Here is a 23114-nt window from a genome sequence, read left to right on the forward strand (position 1 = left end):
TCTGCTAACTTGGACACCACAGCTTACAGACACACTTAACACTTTGCACAGCCATAGAAAAAGGCTGTAACATGCATTCCGAGGTCAGAACAGGTGGACCTCCTCCGCCGCATGGATCTTGTAGAAACGAGTAGCCTTAATGTATCATTTGATTCACCGATCAATAACCATCTTTATAGCAGTTTTCTGGTAAATTAATATATCAATAGCCCAGATGAAATAACCACATGGTTTTGTATACTGTTGTGTGAATTAAATACATTGACAAAATCAGCATATTTTATAAGGAATGAGCTCCATAATCAAACAAAACTCAGCAGCTTACACTAAAACAAATGTCAATGATGATCCTCCTGAAGCGGTTGAAGCATGTTGCTGTCCTGTGGAAGCCTTTGACTTGTGTTTTTTACCCCCCTTTTTAGCGAGCTTGCCTTGTACAGCTTGATGAATTTCTATAATATTTTTATTTCATGCTTGATCCGTAGCATTCTTTTGTGTAAAGGGCACACGAAACCTTTTTTCAACCTTATTCACGTATTTTTGCTCCATCACAGCTACATAGTAAATTTGTAAGAGTAAATTTTACTCAAATTGAAAAAAAGTTTACTCAATAAAATATAACATTTGGTCCCAGTCTATATAGAGTAAAATCTACTCTTGCCTCAGAGTTAATAATTCAGAGTATTTTTTACTCTATTCAGTGTTTGTATTTAACTCTACGTGATGATAATTTACTCTCTGTAGCATAAAATGAAAACAACTCTACTGCCATTTTACTCAATTTAGAGTTATATTACACTCCACATAGAACTAAATTACACTCCACATAGAACTAAATTATGATTAAAACCTGTGAGAACTTACTCTGGTTATCATTAAACCCAACAAGTTAAATAAATCAGATATCAGTATTTACCAAAGCACAATTTATTATTTTTATAACAAATGTGCAATGTATCCATACATATTTTACAGAATACATTTTGGACCTCTGTAAAATAAAAAATAACATTTTGGCCTTTTCACTATGGCATCATAGGAAACAGTATGGCGCAACAAACAAACTTGCGTCATCACACCTGTATGACATTTGTACATCAAATGCTTTGTAACAGAAAATCTCTTTCACATCAACTACATGAGGTCCGTCTTTTGTGCACACAACTTTATATGCATTAAAATGCTCATCAAGACACACCGTTTGCAGGGCAAATGTAACAAACAATAACCTCATCTTTCAGAACAACATGGTAGATTTTGTGAAAAACTGGCATCTCACAATGAACCTTCAGACAAACGACTAAACCTGTCCGATACATATTTCCATGGTGGTTGGCCCATCTAATATTTAAAACCTTGGTGTCAATTGGTACCTGAATAGTCTCAGCTATCTCATAGCCCCAGTCTAGCACATTTAAAGCTACCATTTTACCTGGACCAATTATCACTCCGTTGGGATCAAATGTCTGCCACCTGTATGCTATTTGATTTTGGTGTTTCTTAGCCAAAATTTTAGTGATATTTTTGAAGCTTTTTAATTGTTTCTTAAAGAATTATGCTTTGCTTCATAGCGCATGCACCAACTATGCAAAAGTGGTCCAATTTTAAGAATACACATAGGGTAATGCACCATAAAATGATGTTTTGGTAGCAGCCTTTTGTTTGGAAACAAATGCTTGAACAACCTGTGGTGTTCCGCGATTAAGTGTTTCAAAAAAAATAGTAATACCCTTTGATAACTTTGGTGAAAATATAATGTTTACAATTTGAAGCAAAAGCAGTAGCAAATACCAGTGTTGATCATTTGGACAAACCAAGCCTCCAAAGATAAGTGGTAGATTGCGAAGTAAACACCAGGATTGGATTGCATTCAACCCCAAGTCATTTGAGTCCTCCCTTAACTTAACTGTAGGAGGTTTGTTGTTTTGCTCCATATAGCCATAGTTAAAACTCCTAATTCTACTGTCTATTTCTTTTAATGTTGTGTACTTATCTTTCAAGTGCAGTAATAGAAGTTTCATTTCATATTGTGCCACTCCCTCCAAGATATCGTGCATAATATCGACAGAGAAGTTTTCACATGTATTGAAATATTGCAAGGAATTTAGAACGCAAGAACGTTTAATGCCCATCACATAGGGAAGAGTGGGATTTGTCTCCATCATTTGGCAATGTTCCGCATGAAGTGCGCGAGTTCGCAAAACTATCTTGGGTGAATCTTCATTAAACTCAGTCTGAAAGTCTTCTTTTTCAGCAAGACAGAAGCGGCAACAATATCTGGCACTGAATGATTCAACAAAACCAAACAAACTGTGAAGACCAAGGTTGTCACCTGTAACTTGGACAATAGTTCCATACACTGGCTGATCATACAAGGGGACCCGAATTCCACCCTTCTCAAGTATTTTAATATCCTGCATAAGTGGATCAAGTATTTTAGAAAAGCCATACGTTTTAATATCTTGGGCATGAAATAAAGCGACCAAATGAATATTAAGCAGATTTGAGTTGTACTTGGGAGAAAAATTCCGCAAGGTGAAATAGATTGCACCTAATTTATGTATTCCCCGTTTTGATCTTAAAGGATTTGCAGTTTCAAAATCATCATAAAAAAAGCTGAATCGGAATGGCATGCTTCTGTTTTGAAAATAGATCATGACTCTTGAAAAGATCTCCATCACACAAGTCATGAAGATTTTCTCCTGAACTTGAAGTCTGCATCATCTCGTTTATGTTAGGATGTTTATAAATAAATTGTGAAGTTTTCAAAATAGGGATGTAAACAAATTTATCAGTAACAACAACCTGATCATAAATTCCAGTGGTGCGATTGCGCAGGGTATCAAATCTTGTACCAAGAACATATTCAACTAGGTCTACCCTTCCCCACTTCTCTGTAAAATACTGCCTTCTTTTACTCTCAGAATTTAATACACCATAGGGATTTTCCATTTTTTCGAAACACTGATCAATTTTGCTCTCAATGTCGCTTTTGATAGGCTCCTGTAAAGATAGACACTTCTTCACAGATTCTTTTGCTTGATTATGGATATCGTCAACAATCTCTTCCATCGAAATTACCAAAGAGTTAACAGTTGTTTCACTTAAGCCTGCCACTTTAAGTTCGGCTACTGTTGCAGCGCAGCTGTCTACAAGACTCCTTTTGAGAAGGACTGAGTCAGAAGGTGAACTTCTTGCTGGCAAGTCATCAAAATGACTTGCTGCTAAATCTTCAGATGGGCCTTCACCAGGATCAGAACAAGGTTCATGTGCTTTATTGAGATGCTTTCGAAACCCAGAAAAAGTACCATAAACTAGTGAACAACCAGCCTGACCACATTTAAGACGAAGGGTCTTTCCTGAACAAAGTCCGTGGATCAACTTTAAGTGTTTTGTCAGGGAATTGGCGTTTGCCTGGGGGCTTTTGCAAATAAAACAAAACATCTTCGTATCAACTCAATGCAGCATCCGAGCCCTCAACTCTGCAACCCTTGGATTCACCTTAGTGGTATCAACATTAATTTCAAAGATCGTGGTTTGCAAGAAGTTGTACACATTTACCAGATCCTGGTTGTACGAAGTACCAAAGACAAAATGAGCTTTGAAAAGCTCATCAAAACAGGCAAGTGTGTTTGGTGACTTACAAGGTATTGCATGCTTGTCAATCACAATGAAGTATTTGTGAATCAGACTCTTCTGGGTCCCCACAGCTAGCAGGTATGGTAGAAGGCTTTCCACGATGCCATCCAGATGCTCGTCCCAGTCTGTGACAGAAAAGATAATTAATTAGTCAGCTATAAAATTAGTCAGTTTAAGGAAATGTCTTTCAAATACAGATATACATGATCTTACCATTATTTGACCATAATCTTAAAAAGGGGATTGAAAGGTTTAGAAAAGGGGACAGAACAGTGAAGATTTTCCAGTTTAATTGAACTGTAACCTCACCTTAATGAATTTCACATCTTAATGTTTTCCTGGTCTCTTGCGGCCATGTGGTGATGGTGGACAAGAACCAAAATGGATGACATGTCACTGTCCCATCCTGGAAGTAAAAATTCATAAACAAGCATTTACTACAAGCTAACAGTCAATCCATTTTTCATTCAAAAACAATTCTCTACTTTTAGCATACCATTTTCCACGTCTGTTGTGCATTCAGCATTTTGAACCAGGTCTTGAAGATCGGCTGTCTGTGTGAGGCCACGGCTTTGTTCGAGGACTTTCTGTTTGTAGATAGTAGGCCACCTCTCCAGGAACTTTGTAGCAGCAGCATCACCAAACATCAGACCAAAGTCTTGGTCAATCTGCAGACAAGATAGAATTGGTCAGAACAGTAAACATTATGGTGTAGCACCATGGTCATGACAGATCTTACAGCCCTACCCAGGCTATTGTAGAACAGAAATAATATTGTCATGACAGTGGCAGTAGAATGTTCACATACCAGTCCTGCTATGTCCAGGAATCTTGGAAACGCTGAGAATAGTTCAGAGGACTTCACTGGGTCATGAACCATGTCTTGGCGATAGGTAAAGGTCTGCTTCATCTTCTCCTTCACAGTTGCTTCATCAGCTGTATGCTTCATAAGCGCAATGGCCTCGCAGCACAGGCTTTCTGTGGTTAGCCTGTTTTCCACTCTGAATGCCTCTCTTTCTGCTTTTGGACCACCTGTAATAGTGGTGGAACTTTTATCAATTACTGGGTTAGTATATGATATTGTGTCCTAAGATATAAGAAACAAGGCTTGGAAAACTCTGCAAGGATGGCCATGCAGGCACTTTCGTCTCCAGACGAAAAATAGGACATATATATTACATGATTATTCCCTCATCATGTAATATGAATTATACTTCACACATACCTGTTAGTGTTTGTGACTGACTGCAGGTCTTCTTTTTTCCCTCTGATGCTACCTTCTGAACAAATTTCAGTCTCCATGCCAGATACCCACTCCCATCTTCTGCATTGTAATAATGCTCCTAAAGTAAAAAGGGTTATTCAGTTTGATTGAACAAGTTGAAATAGTTTCATCTTTCCCCTAAAACTATCATATTTCCTAGTATTGTTATGAGGCCTTTATTTCTAATGACAGTTATTTTGAAAAACAGAGGTTATTGTATTACACGGTTAGTGTTGTGTCTTGGTAATGGGCTAACCCTTGCGGTGCGAAAGTAAACTGGGCTTTAACACCGCCAGAGTTGAACTTACAGGGGAAGGCAGAGATGGTGGCCATTGGGGCTGTCACCTTTTCCAAAAATTACACTCGCACAAATATTATATGACACGCAATACGTTAGAGAGCCCTCTGTTGGGTGACAAAGTAAACTACGTTAAACAGTCAGCTGTGGATATAGACTGTAATTTTTTAATTCAAATGGGTCATTAGAGTTTGAATGTTAATTACTTTCGAACGAATGTTCAAAAAGTGACAGCCCTTGTTGCCATGCAGTAATGTTTACAGATCTTTATTTGAAATAAAAACACTACCCATCTGTAAAACAGCAGTTGAAATATTTACATTCCAAGCAAGTGAAAAGTAAATAGGTTAGACGTTTTAATGTACTTACATAGCCAAACTTGCTCCTAGGATCGGCCAGGTATGGGTACAAGGTAGTGATGCCCCTTGCGTAGTCCTCTTTAACGCGCCTTGAAGGACTTGTCCTACACACAAACACACAGACTTTACTATATGTGCTCCAATCAAAAGTATTGATGTGTAAATTCCACCTGCTAAAAGAGGGGTGTTGTACTGTGTCAATTCAAGACAAAAATGTGTATTAGGAGTGCAGGTATGTAATAATAACATGACAACATACCCATGTTCACTTGTCATATGTGCGACCAATATCTTGACCATATCACGTCTTCTGGCATCTGTTAGGCTTTTTGTTCGGGCATACTCATTCATGATCCTTTCTCCTCCAGGTTTGTTCTTCAGGATGTCTTCAATCATCTAAGTGGGAAGAACAAAAACTAACACAATGAAACGTGTAAAACAATAATGACACATCAAGTATTATAAAACAGAATGGCCATCATTTTACAACTTCAGTTATTCAGCCATTTACCATTCAACCTTGGCATTTTTTTAAACCTTCAGAAAGGATGCAAGGGAAACTGCAGAGCTTACCTGAGCTAGATGACTTCCCTCATCTCTTTGTCTTGTAGCAGGACTATGCTGCAATATAGTGGTGTCGTCCGAGTCCCTCTCATTGTCTCCACTGAAGCTTGCAAAGGAGCAGCATGAAGGGGAGCTCAAAGAATCTAGAAAACATTAACATTTAGCTAATGTGATTAACATTGTGACTATAACACAATATAAGTGCACACATCCATTATTACTAGAGGAATGCAAATATTTCACATTGTATCATGCCCACAACAGTTCCAGAAATGGTGGAAAGGGTGAGCAGAGATGATTTCAAAATATCTAAATAAGTTTTAAAAAAAACCAACTCAGATATATTCAATTGTCTTGCATATTCAAAACATGTTAGATTGACCAAGCCGTACAGATAAATATGAAGTTACAAGCTAATGAGTAACTAACCCTCAAGATTTGGGTCTTGGGGTAGACAAATCTCCAGCACACCAATGTCTTGTTTCTTTAGTAGAAACTCAAACACCTCCTCATCAACTTCGGTCTTTGATTCATCATAGACTTTTAAGTCCAAGGTTGGAATGTCAAATTTCTTGGCAACTGTGAAGACAAAATACCAAGGGACAAGCTTAGTGATGAATCGGTTGTGTATTTGCAGAAAAACATAACAGACAGAAATCAGAAGGCCATCTTTACTTGAACATTGTAATCCCAAAACTGACTTAGTGTTCCATGCAGACCTTTGCTATTCCAGGGAAAAGACTTTCAGTTATGAAAACATAGACTGACATCCCAAGTATCTTGTTCCACAGCTATAGCTGCGCAATTGTCGGATTCCTCCAAAGAACTTTCGCTTTGTTCCTTTTTGTTCCTTTTTTTTAACAAAATAAAACCTCTGTAGTGAACAAGAAATTAGCAAAAAAAAAAAAAACAACTTATTTTTGTGCAATATTTTTCACTCACCACAATCCACAAATGATTTGAAGGTTAGTTGCCCCTCATAACAAATGTACTTCTGACGATCTCTGTACTTCACTTTTACAGCCTGCATCCTTCATGACAAAAAAATTGAATTAGTTTCATTATCAGAAACAGCCAACAATTCAGTATTTTTAACAGTTACAACTCCAATTAAATGAACAGAACCAGTGTAACTGCCAACATTAGTAATACCATAGTAAGCTAACATTAGAAAGACATGATGCATGGACTAATGTCTCCACAGGGGTAAACTATTTCATTCTAAAAACGAGGGACATTTTAATCACGTCTTTATTACACTGTACTAAAGGGACCTGTTCATTCGCTTGAATCGCGCCATCGCCAATTCGTGTCACTCCAGCATCACAGTAACAGAAATGTAACGAGTTGTCTCATCTTGAACAATGTCTACTTCACCTGGTTGTCTCCGACTTGGCCGTCTCTAGCACGCCACAGTGCAACAGACCAATCAGCTTATGCTGCGGAATTCTACCCGCACTTCGCGGGTGGCCCAATGTCAAGCCCAGCTAGTTTTAGCAGTCAACAGAGTGAAGTGCATTTTTTTCAAAGTACAACACACATGTTGCATCGACCAGGGTGCTGACTAACTGCAGCGAAACACAGTCCATCTACAGAGCTCGTTTCACAGTAAAATACACGTGTTGGTGCCAACAAACGCAGCTAGAAACAGTCCGCTTAAAACGGTCTTTAACAGCCCTTTTCAGAGTAAAATACACATGTTAGCGCCAACAAATGCAGCTTAAAAACGGTCGTTAACAGCTCCTTTCAGAGTAAAATACACGTGTTGACGCCAACAAACTGCAAATTGTAACGGTCTGTCTACATAGCCATTTTCACAGTAAAATGTACCTGTTGCACCAACTAACTGCAGCAAAAGACGGTCACTCTATCAGTACTCTACACACAATAAAACACACGTGCACCTGCTCAGTGAAGTCCGCTGGCTACTGATGATAGCTAATACTACTTTATTGAGACTTTAATCCAGGTGCGTCGACGTTAATATGTCCATAAACCACCAAATATTTTTCGAATTGGTGTTAATATGTTAGAAGCTAACGTTTGACTGTGACTATGTGAAAAAGTTAGAAGCTAACGTTAGCATCTGGTAATGCGAACAATCAGAAGCTACGGCTCATATCTGACAATGCAAATAGTGAAGTAACGTTAGGTTAGCTGAAATGTTGCTACAAAATGTACCTTACACACATGAAGTTAACCAAAAAGAATGACCTTACCTGACATGCTATTTCAAATGCCGTCTTCTGTTTCTCACTTCAGCTCTTCCGTACCATAAAACGTCAGTTCATTCCAGCGTAGCGAGAGGTGTCATGGCGGCAGAAACGAAACTTAAGGAACCGTTGTGGGCGTGGTCACGCTGTTTTACTCCAACAGATTTTATTCTGAATATTTACTCACACTCTACTGGCTACTGAAAGTAATTACACTCCAAAATGATTAAATATGACTCCTTCAGTGGAAAATAATAGTAACTCGGGAAAAATTACTCTCCCGTTTTTCCTGTGTAGAGCCAGATATATAACTGATACTGACACAGCGTTGGTTTTGTAAACAAAAACTCTGACGAAAAATATTTGTCGACGGCCTCTTTTTCTACAACGTAAACAATATAAAGTTATATTTGAAAATGTGAACTATGAAGAAATGTATTACATTTGTCGTCGATGAATGGAAACTAAACAAGGTCAGTTTACGACGCGGTGAAAAAACGGTTCGCTCTCCTGTAAGTTATAATCATTAAACAACGTTGATTTAATAAAAAAACGAAATCTGTAACGTTACCCAGTCTTACAGTAATATAGACCTGTGTCATTTCAACGCATATCCCCCCCACCCCCTCAGTGTACCGTGAAATCATGGCTCCCCTTGTTCAGATGTGATCCGCGGTGTACAAACTGAGTTTATTTATTATTAAATAATCACTGCAATACATCTGAAATCTTTTTTTTTTTTATCTTTAAATAGCTCAAAGAGATTTTTGGATATTCACCCCCTTGTCATGTGGGGAGGTGACAAAATCTCCATGGTCCTAACATTCCTTCCCAGACTGCAGGATTCAGCCAATGAATCCCTCCTGATGTACTCCATGGAAGACGATGCCAAAGCACTGAAGTGCACTTTAAAAACATAATGTGTCTGCCTCCTCTCCTTTTCCCCCCTCGGGCCAAGCACTAATTAAATAAACCCTGGGGATAATTTAGTTCGTTCTAACACAACAGCAATTAACAAAAAAGTACTGTAAAACCTACAGTTCACCCTGCAGGGGAAACTTACCTGAGCTGACTTTAAAAGTACACCGTGTCGAATGTTTGCAGACCCTGGTTTTTACAGTTACCGGGATGTTTTTAGCCTCGGGACGAATACGGTTATTGTTAAAATTTCTTGTCAATTTTTGAGAAATATACAGAACACTGCTGAATACATTGACATGTCAGACAGCCAGTGATAGGACTAACAGCATCTGCTGGTAGGGGACTTCAAAGCATTGTGAATAAGGGATCACAACAGACAAGTTCCCCGGTCCCCCCTCTGAATTCATTGGCGCCCATGGGTTTCTCTGGCCTCAATGACAACCGTGTATGAAGTCACTTAAAAAGGTGCAATGTCTAAGATATGGCCAGAGTTTTAGTTTAAAACCATGAGGGGAGATGATCTCAACCCACAGTCTGCAGTTTACTTGCGGACTTCCTGTTTTCATAACATCTTGATTTCACTCCGTCGCGCTGCTTGACTTCTATTCTTAGTTCAGCCAGGAACACTCTCTTCATAAATTGTTTCACCATTTATTGCAACAAATGGAAATACAGTTAAACATGGTGCTGATGGCTCCGCTCTTTAAATGCTCCCCGGATTAGCCAGCAGCTACCAAGCCAAAACGGGGATTACCGAGCATCAACCCCCCCGGGTTTACAGGAATGAGCCAGAAGTATATTTTTTAAATACATTTCAACCATTTGCTATGCGAGATGAACGCTGAATTGAAAAAGGGTGGAGGCTGGGGTGGAGGAGGCCAAGCTTTGCCAGCAGTACGGTCTGTAACAGCATTGGTGTAGAAAGAATGAGTGAGGAGGGAGTCATATTTAAATGAGCCTCCTTGAAGTGAGAGTGGAATGTGATTGGTGTGTGGCCGATTGGAAGCTGTGATTCAATCGGCTGGCTGTCAGCAGGTTACAGGTGAGGGCGTATGACTTCCGTGTCAAAGCTTGATTTTTAACACATTACAGAAAATCTGCAATGTTTTTTCTTTCTTTCTTTCCCAAGTTCCACCATGGCGATGGCAGAGCATGAAGATGTTGCAGCTGGTATCTCCCGTGAACTTTGCTACATTTTTGTTTTAATTTGATTCCTGTTAATTTTTTGCGTAGCACACGACAGAGACACACTCGTCAACGCCGATAAAGTGCAGCGAGCCTTGAGACGATCACCAAAACACAGTATCTCCCCACCGCCAGACCAGCCGGACCAAAAACGCCACCGAAAGCGGGAGTCGACCGCCCCCAGGAGGAGAGGGAGCAGAGCCGAGATTGGAAGCTAAGCCAACCCAGCTAGGACCTAAGGTAACTCCACTACCCTAGCCTGCTCCTGGCTAATGTCCGGTCGCAGGAAAATAAGATGGATGACACGAGACTGACTCTGCAACAGGAGGTTTACAGAGACCTGGCCACAAAAACACACTAGAACGATAAAGAAGCAAGACAACGGTGCATTCAAGTGCTCCTGGGATGGTCCTAATCCCCAACGCTACAGAGATGATGTTGAGTTGTATACCTTACAACTCGTCAGCTGTTTCAGTTGTTCCCACTTTAGGGGGCTTTTGTGTGAATTATATTTTTGGGAACTATTTATCCTGATTATCCCAAAATGCCACAAATTGGCAAGCGTTGTGAGGCGTTATAATGACTTATTATTCACATATACATATAATACCTTTGTGATTTATGTAACTGCAACGGATGGCACTTCAGCATTGTTGAATTTTAAAGAGTCATTATGTAACAACAAGTCCTTATATAACACTCATGCCACAGTGATGGATAAAAAAAAAAGAATCAGGAGACCGTTCCATGAGGTAAACAAACGGGTGAATGAAGTCCGACTGAATCCTGTAATTGGACATCGGCAGCAGCAGCGCGTGTCAAAACCCAAACTCTACATTTTAAACTGGGAAATATACTTGTGCTCTGATTTTTTGATAACGTGTCTCATCAGTCTCTCTGCGTTTTCTCTGCAGCCTGCGGACCCTATTTTCATGCACAATCCTAGTCACAGCTGAAAATGCCATCTGTTCCTGAGGCCTACCAATCCTCCGCCCCCCCCCTGTGGCATCTTATGCCCTTTACCCCAACATACACATTGTATACAGCAGGCCCCTATGCAAGCACCCAGTCATCTGTATGCACCCGGGCCTCCGAGGCTCAGCCTCAGAGTCGACTCTGTCGAGAGTCGGCCTTCACAGCTCCCTGAGGTGGAACTGCCTCCCTTCCCTCAGGATATGCACTGCGCAATACTCTTGTGTGTGGTGTGATGTGAGTGCGTGTTGTATATCCGTGCCTCCTTTTTTAAATTTTTTTAAAATGGAATGGTGGCGAAATTGGATACACAATGGGAGTTCAGGAGGGGCTTCACCCAGGCTGTTACTTTGTGGATTTGTGGTGTGGCTGGTCTACTGTACTGTTTGTCTGCATAGGTTTTGTACTTTCTTTCTCATTTGGTGCCTATTGTTGTTTTGTTAAGTTAGCTCTTTGCAAGTGTCAGAGACTGTAATTTCCCCACTTCCTGCTATAAATGACAATGTTGAGGATTTTTTTTTTTTTTTTAAATTTTGGTAGTAATGCATGCATCCGCCGTTTCATAAACAGGTTGTTCTTGGTGTCACTAGTGGCAGTAGTCAGCCTATGTAAAACTTGGATATCATATTTCGCATTAGCATATTTACTTCTGCAAAACCGCTGATACCGTTCAATGAGGGCATTTTTTTAATGTCACAGATGATTTCTATATAATGTCTGTGCATGCCAGCAATGGGATGGTTAATGTTCAAAAGTGGGACATATCGTGCTCGTGTTTGTATCACACGTTTGGTTTCTACTAGAACATGCCGACATGCTCTAATGTTCAAACTAGAATTACCGCCTCGTGGTTGTAGGCTCCCCTTAAGACAGTTGTGTTGAATTGTCTTAATTAGCGAACTAATATTTGAGTTATGGCAAATAAAACGTGTGTTGTGAGGTCACAGTGACCCTTTGACCACCAAATAATAATCCAAGTCCAAGTGGACATTTGTGCCAAAATTTGAAGAAATTCCCTCTTCCCTGAGACATCGCTCCAGGAGAATGCATTGGACGTACATAGCGTTCACCTTACAGGTTTAATAAAAACACAGATACAATCCAGGGTTTTATTCATGTCAATGCCATCAAATACCCGGAGTGGCCCTTTAACATTGTCCTCATTAATGCTTTGCTGTAATTAACAAATGTTACGTTATCACTCAAATGTGCAGTTGACTTCACTGTTTATGTTTGCTGCCCTTTTTATTGACATTATCATCACGAGGGTCGCTTATGGAAAAAACCTGTTCACAGAAAATAATAACAATTCGAAAAGTCCATTTACACCTCATGACAGTCTGCTCCATTATCCACCCGAGGCTATTATTGTATATAAGCTGCATTTATGTGTCTCTGTATGGCATTAGCGGACAAAACAACCTTTCAAAATACCATAATTATTCATAAACACACTTGTATAACTCAATTTGTGACGAAGTGTGGAAACTGTTTGATTGCCTGAGCGGGAGGCTCAATCATAACCTCATATTCTTCCCGTTTCTCGAGCTTAGAGCTGAGGTGAGCTCCCGTGGCTGCCACTCAAATCTCCGATTATGGCGTGCCATGGTGTAAATTGAAGGTATAAACTGAAGCGTCATGTGAAGGAGAGGTGACATCAATATCCTGCTATCCTTAGCTGTCACTTAAAAGCTTCAACACAGTGTGCATGAGAAAAGCATGCGTGTGAGTGAACTAAAGGTTCTGATACGATCTTTATCACATCACACAAGCGTTAACTTCGGTTTAGTGTGTCTGGTTTGGTTATGATGGCTGTGATGTGACGGTCTTCGACAACAAAGTCAAAACTGAGGGGAGCGGTTGTTTTATTTAAATCTGCTTTAATCTTTATTTACATATTAACAGTGGATCGAATGGCGATGTTAGCGTGAAAGATGTTATTACTGAGACACTCAAAACTCACAGAGAATTAGTGGTGCAACGGATCATAAAAGACTCATGTTTCGGAGTGTTCCACGTATCGGAGTCATGGATCACGGATCGGATCAGCACAAAATAAAAAAAGAAACACTGTGTATAACTTTGTTATAGTAATTTGTAGTGGTTGTTTTCTTCATAAAAACACAATTCAAATGATTGGAAGATAAAAGATGCTATTTTCAAGTCTCATCATTACTAGTTTTAATGATGTATTATAAGCCATTTAGAGCTAGTGTAAACAGCTCATACATCATCTCTAATATCTATTTATGTTGCTGTGAAAACATCTTCAAACAACTGGATTCATTTGAGTCTCTCACCAACACTACATTTTAAGAGATAATGTGAACATATCACGATAACGTTATAACTTACCTTCGCCCAATACTCATTTTCACTGAGCAGAGCCTGAACGCATCATGAACAGAACCTTCATTAGCCGTTGGTGGTACTGCCACTGTAAAACAGAACGGTTGTTTACAGTGTAACATTATTAGAGATTGGCAAATAGAAAAGCATAAATGCTGATGTCCTGTTTGCATATTTTTACAGAGTATTGGCGGATAACGATCATCGCTAAAACTTTTTTTCACACTGGGATGGTTGAACTGTGTAATTAATCCGCCGAACCGCGAAGAGGGATCCGTATGGATCACGCATTGTGAATGGTCAGCCACTAATATAAATATATAATATTTCCTTTTTGCCATTTAGCAGAATAGTCCATTTATAAAAGAACCATTTAAAGTTCAAGTGTGTTGCTTGCAACCTGAGTTTGAATAGCTGTCTTCTTACCTGAGCTTTAAGCTCCTGTTCAGAGCTGGCATTAACATGGGCGATCCAATCACAAGTGGACAGCTGTATGTATGTCATTAAAATGCGTCTCTCCACATGCCTCTGGGGTGACCTGATGTACATCATTTCCGTTTGCAAAGACCAAATGCGATGTTGCTTTTAACCAACCATCAATGTCATCGATGAAAGAGTTTTGAAAGCTGCCACAGCTTCTTTGTTTCTGGCAAATCCAGCTCGCTGATATTAAATGTTGTACTGACGTTAATGTCGTACCCTTCCGCTTATGTTTTAATGCAAAGAGCACACACTTTAAATCTACTGTATGCGTCAAGGCCGAGTGTGAGAGGCAGAATATTTTCTTTAGAGTGGTTAATTGAACGCACTTCAAGGTGTGATGCTGGCTGGAAAAAACAACCCAGTCCATCTCAACCAGAGCTTATTAATATTGCGTTGAAGGCCAACTCTGTGAGCAACCCATTTACCCGCTAGGCATCAGTTCCACCCCATTTAAGATGACTTCACGGAGGGCTGAGGCATCTTGTTAAAGCCCCTGTCTAATTGTTCATTAGTAACGATACTCCGAGCACCTGTCTCACTGTGACAGCTTCATTTAGTGCACGTCTACATGCATCACACGTGTTTTGCTTTCTGCATCTTGGAAAATCAGTATGATCACACAGAAAGTGTGAGGAGTGATGTCTATTAACTGACATTTGATTTTGAAGACCATGATATATCTTCACATTGAGCTCAATAGTGATGTGTTTCAAGACAGTCCTATTCACCTGTGGATCATGACATGAATGATAATGAACCATGCACACATAGTCCAACTCATTTGCATTTGCAAATATATTCCGTATGGAATGCAAGACTGCCATTATTATGTTTCTATCGACACAACAAGGCTGCATATATTAATGCATCTGCAAACTGTTCACGATCACCGTATCCCTCTGTTTCCTTACATGATCCACTCAAGGCAACCGAAGCATCATTTGCATTCTCATGGTTATGTAATATGTTGGTTGAGATCATCAGAAACAGTGTCCATTGTAATGGACATCAAGTATTTATTGGTCTTAACCAATAGTGAAGTGTTTTAACATTTTTACTCGTAACTAATAAGAGTCTATTTGAAGCATAGCCTGTATATAAGAAGTGGGCGTAGACCGACGTTTTGAAGCCTCAACATCTTGACTTTGTGCAACCAGTGGACGGAAGTGACCATATTTGGAATGCGAATGAGTGACATTGAGATGCCGTATACAGCTCTAGTAGTGACCTGCCAATCACAGTAGCCCCGGCCGACAGGCATACCTCGCTTTATCATCTATTTGACTTTGAATGAACATCATACTGTATTGAAGAAGACTTGAAACTAGAGATTGAGACCACACACTAATGCTTACAATGTTTACTGAGGTAATAAATCAAGTGAGAAGGAAGGTTCTTGTCTTTTAGACTTCTATACAATCAGACTTGTTATTGCAACCAGAGGGAGTCGGCCACCGGCTGACCATATTAAACAATGCAGGTTTAAGGCACTTCCCCATTGGCGTCACTCTTCAGTTTCAGAGGTTGCTGCCTGATTTGAAGTTACGATTAGGCTGATACAGAGTACCGATCTGATACCAGTGTAAAATATTGCAAAATTGCGAACATTTTGCTTGCTTTGGCTAATGCTACACACTCCGCTAGCACCTGCCCGATCAGTACTGCACATGTGCAACTCTCAACAGATATGAGAGAAAAGTCAAATGTCTCACTCGTTTGCTGCTTCCATTTCCATTTCCATTCCCGATACTGGTGTTGGTATCAGAACAGCTCTTAATATATCTTGCTGTAACACTTAAGACTTTCATGAAATCAAATCCATTGGCAAAAGCCTTTCGAAGTTCAGTAATTATCTTTCTAGACAGTGGTATTGATTAGTCGTGGCAGATTCCTGAGCTGGATTCAGCCTTCCAAAGCACCTGAATCCATATTCTTAGTGAATACATCCACGATTTAGTGTCATATGACATGGGAGAAGGGCAAGAAAACATTTGTCTTCTTCTTATGAGTGGAAAACAACATTTGTTAAGTGGTTGTGAAGCCTTCAGGTTTCTCAGCATCAAACGGCAATCAGCGAGGTTGACTGGCTGGATGGGGACATTTCGGAACAATAGAGAAGAGTCCTGCAGTAATCTGTCATCGGCAATTCTCCATGTTCACCATCTTCTGATGCTTTTGACTAAATGCATTACTTCTGGGACAAACAACCAGATTTTTCAGGAGGACTCGGTGGTCCATTGACCCCGATGCTCTTTGCCAGACATTTCTGTTGCGTCGTTTTTCTATGCAGTAATTACTTTGCTTTAGTCATCACCCATTTGCAGTATTTCAATAGTGCTGGACTAAATAAATGAAAAACCTTTCAGTCCAATCAACATTTCTATGACATAATGTCAGCAAAAACTGTATACAACTCGCTATCATGTAACTACAGTTTATGTTTAACTAATAAACCGGACCGTCTTGGTAAAGAGGGAGCTGAGCCGGAAGGCGAAGCTCTCAATTTACCGGTCGGTCTACGTTCCGACCCTCACCTATGGTCACGAACTCTGGGTCGTGACCGAAAGGACGAGGTCGCGGCTACAAGCGGCCAAAATGAGTTTCCTCCGTAGGGTGGCCGGGCTCAGCCTTAGAGATAGGGTAAGGAGCTCGGACATCAGGAGGGAACTTGGAGTCGAGCCGCTACTCCTTTGCATCGAAAGGAGTCAGCTGAGGTGGTTCGGGCATCTAATTAGGATGCCTCCTGGGCGCCTCCCACTGGAGGTTTTCCGGGCTCCAACTGGTAGGAGACCCCGGGGAAGACCCAGAACACGCTGGAGGGATTACATCTCCCAGCTGGCCTGGGAACGCCTCGGGATCCCCCAGAATGAGCTGGAAAATCTTGCGGGGGAGATGGAAGTCTGGGTCAGCCTGCTGCCACCGCGACCCGACACTGGATAAGCAGTAGAAAATGGATGGATGGATGGATAATAAACTGGCTACTCAGTATAATGACACCTTAATCTAATTAATACGATGGATGATTGAATGACATAGGAATATCATGTGACTGACTTTTCATACTTAAATTATACAATGACAAACTGAGACATCTACGTGAAAACTGAGCAACCTCCCTCCACAGATAATGACATAGAGGTTCAGAGCAAAGGTTATTTGCTCAAAAATAGGGAAATGACAAGTTAGTAACTCAGCCAAAGAAGAAAGTAAGTCATCGAAGCAAGATAATGAAATGTCTTCAAAATCATAGTCCACAAACCAATGGACGATACTGTCTATGGTTTTTAGGGAAAATGTAGTTATCATTGATTACCATATCATTTTTGTCGCTAATAAGACCTCCTACAATGTGCCTAGAATTTACAGACTGTGCTCAACATCAATACTTCTTGTGTAAATGCAATGTTGAAAGTTTTGGTACACACTGTGTTTCTGTTCTCACACACTGCTCCTACTTATAGCTGTGGATATATAACCCACGTAATCTGTTCAACCCAGGCAATTAGCTGTTCGACCTGTAATTGAGCAATGTCAAAGGGCAACTCTCCAAAAATCCGAAAATGACTTCATCCTACTAATAAGATGGCCTGCTCTCTCGTGAGTTATTCAAAACACATCAGTGAGATGCTGAGTTTGAGTGGGCGTCATTACCTTGAACACGCAATCCCACATACACTGTCCTGTTGCCACAAATAGTCACTATAAAACAAAATTTGGATTAATCTGCCGCTGAAAATAGTGCCCAACAAATAAACTATTTCCCCCTGTTTAACATTTGTTAAAAACTACAGTTACTTGCTGTTTTACATAATTGATGAGCCTTTTTTATTATTTACATGATACTCTTAATTTGTGTGCAGTTTTTACAGATGTAGGTCTTGAGTAGGAACCAATGGGCTTGGAGCTTAGTGGCACAGACAAGGTGGGGAAGTCAGAAAGTAACGAGAGAGAGAGAAACACATTGTCGGTTTGGGTCTTTTCATGGGATTTATTAACAATGAGAAAGAATATGCAGTATGGTTCAAACTAGCACTGGTCCTAATTAACTTACATCCACAGATGTACATCCTGCTGCCTCACCAATAAGATCCTACATTTAACATGGTCTGAATGAACTGTCTTAATTTGGAATGCAGGCTGTTCCATTGTGAAATATTTTCCTCAAGGAACAGGGTGAACTTCGGGACACTCTAATGCTGGCACCCCTGTGCAACCTTGTCTCCTATGCAGCCAGTTCCCTTAAACCCTAAAGCCCCAAAGTAGGGATTCCATAAAAAGTTACATCAGCCAGTGCTCCAGTTTTCAGTGTGTCTCATTAGCAGTCTGTCCCCCTTCCCCCTCTGTCTCCCCTCTCCTCACAATTACGGCTCTATCATTAAGTCATCCTCCCCGTCTTTCTTCCAAACACTCACGATCTCTCTGTACACTGGGATTAATTGAGGCAATCGACCCTCGGTGGCTGAAATTAAATTACAATCACAAATCCCTGGTGCGGTGCCCTAGAAAGGACCAATTTTCTCTAAAGCTGCATGTCGTCTCTTGCCGAGTGCGAGTACAGTACGATCTGAAGCAATCTGTGATAAATAGGGGGTGGCAAAGAGAATGAGAGAATATGGTTACGCAATGCTTCAGGACCTCAAATTATTCTTTTAGAGTAATTCTTGTGATATATTCTCTCTCTATTTTTTGCATAATGTGTAAATGCCACTGTGTTCGTGTAATAGCACGTCTCTTTTACTGTCACATTCTTGTGCAAGTAATGAGGAAATGTGCTGCAGTGTAGTTATCATTCTCTACGGGATTAAAACATTGGAGAGGAACACATCCTCCATACAGTGGTTTTCACCTTCATTGTCAGAGAAGGGACAATCTTTCAAATTACAAGTAAGTCTTCAGTCTTGGCTAAGAAGCTCTGAGTCAATCCCCAAGACCAGCTAGTACCAAGTCAAGTACAAGCCCTAGACTTTACGTTTCGAGTCCTAAACACGTCGATATGTACCCTTCACCAGTCCTAAGTCACTTTCCCTCTTCTATCTGCTTTTCTTCCAGCTTGTCTGTTCTTGAGTTTTGCTTATGGGTTCAAGATTGCTGCTTTAATGAGCCCTTGTATTTATAACTTTGAAATAACATTTTATATCAGTTAAGAGCAAAATGATCAGGTGTGGAAGGCTATATTTGTAGACGTAGTAGCGTCAAGTCGAGTCAGGCATTTTGGACGTCGCCGTCTTGTTTTTTGGAACCACAAGGCTGCTAGGCCCAACTGAACGCTGAATAAGACATTTGTAGACATTTGTATTCATGAAATCTGACTCTACTTCGAGTCTGATTGAATCCACTTGCCTTCAACTTTCAATGTAAATGAAAACCCAAAGATTGAATTGAGATACATGATTTTTTTTGTGGGGTAGGCAGAAAGGCAGAAAACACAGTTTTTATCACCGCTCATAAACAGTAAAACTAAAAGAAATGAGAGCCACATTTTTTACTTTCATGAGTGACTTGCTCTACTGAAAATCCTGATTCAGAACATATTGACATGATGAATGGAAGTTTAACTGTGAGATTCAGAAAGCTGAAAATGACACGAGGTGGTTAGACGTTTTCACCAGGGACTCCGCTGGCCTTGCTGAATGACAAAGACATACCATACACTTTGGTATTAGAATGATGTACAAAGTGATTATTCTTTTCCCTCACAAATTATCTTTTTTTTCATAATTTGTATATATTTTACAGCCTATGACCTTGTGTCCCTTAGTATAAAGCTTCACTGAGACAGCAGTCTGCTGGATATGTGTGCAGGTTCGTAGCATACCACTAGAAAGTACTCAGAGAACGTACTTCTGCAGAGGCTGCACAATCCTCTAATTGTGTTTTATCTACGATTGAATACAGTGTTTTAATCTGGGCCTGGACTGCAGAATACACACTGAATGACAATCATTCTGACTGGCTCATGGGAGGCCAAGACTATGTCAATGTTGGTCAAGAATATTTGGGTTTTGTTCAAGGACTAGGTTTACGTTACTGAAACACTTGGTCAAGGAAAGATGGCGGTTGGTTTTGGTTAAATATTAAAAATGTAAACACGTCCAATCCCATCGTGTGCTTCAAGTCAGCCACCAACTTTACCTAAACGCGCTTTGATTTGCCGAAACATAATCATATAATTATTCATGCTGTTGTTGCCAATAGAGGTTATTTGAAGACAAATCAAACCAATGATTGTTGTATGAACATTTTGTGAATATGCAAATGCATTAATATTAAAACTGTTAAAACATGTTAATTTATTTCATACATTTAAAGCCTTGTGCAAACATATAAGAACTCTCTCCAATTAGAACATGTGACATTACACAAAACACACAATAAAATAATAAAAGTACTTAAGAAACAAACAAATAAAAACAAATAAATAACTCAAAAGGGATTAAAGGCAAAACTTTAGAGACATCAATTAGAAAAAAATAAATAAAAAAGAAACCTGAAAAACAATATGGTCATACATTTAGCACAGAGTACAGCACACCTTCCTCACAATAAAATGAGTTTATGTCCTTCACCTTTTCCTCACACTTCCAATGCCTCTTCAACATCAACATTTCTAACAAATTCCAAAAATATCTCCCAAAAATAACAATCTCAAGCGCTTTCTTCCTCACAATATAGGTAGTCTTTTACGAGCCAAACTTGCTGTCAAATCTCTCATCCACTGGCCAAGATAAGGGGCAGCTCGCAGTCTTCCAACAGAGCAAATACAAGGTCGATCTTCACTTTCTATTAAAAGCACTTTCTCTTATGTTAAAAAAAACATAATCCAGGCATTACATTGTTCTCAAAATGTATTTGCTGAATCAAAATGATATCGTACAAAACCTAAGGCCTAATGCCTAATGTCTACGTTTGATGCACAATGTACTCTGGAAGCATGACAGGTTACACATTTGTCCATTAACCAGACATGTACATGAGTGGTGTTATTGCTTAAAGGTCCTTGCTGTACACAGAGAATCGGTGGGTTTTGCTTGTCAGGTACTGATTTTGTTTCCCAGAAGGGAGAAACAGCAGCAACAGAACATGAGGATTCAGAATCGATTGTGTTGGCTCACTGTGTGCTTCTTTAGCAGTTGGAAGCCAGTGGTGACAAAGAACAGCCTGTAACTTTGGAATGATCACTTCAATGATCGCAGTTAGAAGTTTAGTGCATGTCACACTGTGCGAGATGGGTGTAATAAAGTCTTGGTTGCAATGATATTAATATGAGGCATGTCAGATTGTTCGCTGAATGTGATGTGAATTGTAGAACGATGATTTAAATAGTTTTGTTAAGAAAATGCTTCTCTACAAAGTTTCTTACTTTGCCAGAGTTCCACAAATCTCCCTACTTCCCTTTTTTTTTGCCTTCTTGGTTTTAAGCCGTCGCTATCTTGATTTATTTTAACCACAACTGACACGAGAGGGTGAAGCTAACTGCAACCAAATGGGAAAAATAAATTTTTCTGCGACCAAAATGTTACAATTAACTTCCATGAACTGAAAATACACTGTGAAAGGGTTCAACTTGTAAGACAAAAACTCGGACAACACCAAGACCGGAGAACGCTGAGGTAGCAACCTGTCAATCACAGTAAGCCTGCTCTAAAGCATATTCTGCTTTATGGTCTATTTGACTCTAAATGGACCATCATTTACTAGATGAACATCATGCTGTATTGAAGAAGACTTGAAACTAGAGATCGAGACCATAAACTTATGTTCACAATATTTAATAAATGTAATAAATCAAGTGAGAAGTAGCATAATTTTCTCATAGACATCTATACAATCAGAGGAGTCGCCCCTGATAGATAGAGAGATAATTTATTATTATTAATTTGTTTGCTACAGCAGCATTATGATACAGGTAAAGCAATCAAAGTCACAGAGTAAAACATTTTAAATATAAAAATGCACAATATATGCAATGAAATATAATATTAAATAAACTAACTAAACAGCAGTGCAAAGATTTAACCAAACCAAACAAACAACAACAGTAACAGTGTTACAGTCGTGTGAATGATCTGGCCAGAGGTAAGTTATTGTAAAGTCTTATTGCAGATGGCAGGAATGTTCTCCTGTATCTGTCCTTGTGACAGCGGAGCTGGATGAGTCTGTTGGAGAAAGTGCTCCACTGTCCCTGCAGTAGATGGTGGAGAGGGTGGTCCGGGTTATCCAATATGGATAATCATTTCTTCAGTGTCCTCCTCTCCACCACCTTTTCCAGAGTTTCCAGTTTGCAGCCAATGATGGAGCCGGCCTTCTTAACCAGTTTGTTAAGTCTGTTGGTGTCTCCGGCTCCAATGCTGCTCCCCCAGTAGACTACAGAGAAGTACAGTGCACTGCAGATGTTGGTCTTCCAGTTCAGTCTGCTGTCGATGGAGACACCCAGGTACTTGTACTCCTCCACCATGTCCACATCGTCTCCCAGAACTCTGAGCGGTTGTGGAGCTGTCGTCTTCCTCCTGAAGTCGACCACCATCTCTCTGGTCTTGGCCAGTTCAGTAGCAGGTGACTTCTACCGGCCCACTCCACAAAGTCATCCACTACTGCCCTGCACTCCTCCCGTCCGTCCCTTATACGGCCAAAGATTTTGCCACATCGCCCTCAGGAGTGTGAACCCCAGACAGCCTAAACTCGCACATTAAAGGGGCTTCAACAGTTATTGATGCCAAAACCAAAAGGCTATAGAAGATTAGCTGTGTTGAGTAAAATGTGATTAAATGTAGGAAATGACTAAAAAGCTAATTATTTGATGGATGCATGCATTTACTCCTCCAACATGACTTGCTGACTCAACCCTCACCAAAGTAATAGTGTGTGCA

This window comes from Anarrhichthys ocellatus, unplaced genomic scaffold (assembly GCF_004355925.1).
Source record: "Anarrhichthys ocellatus isolate YVR2014 unplaced genomic scaffold, GSC_Weel_1.0 scaffold4, whole genome shotgun sequence".
NCBI classification, from domain to species: domain Eukaryota; kingdom Metazoa; phylum Chordata; class Actinopteri; order Perciformes; family Anarhichadidae; genus Anarrhichthys; species Anarrhichthys ocellatus.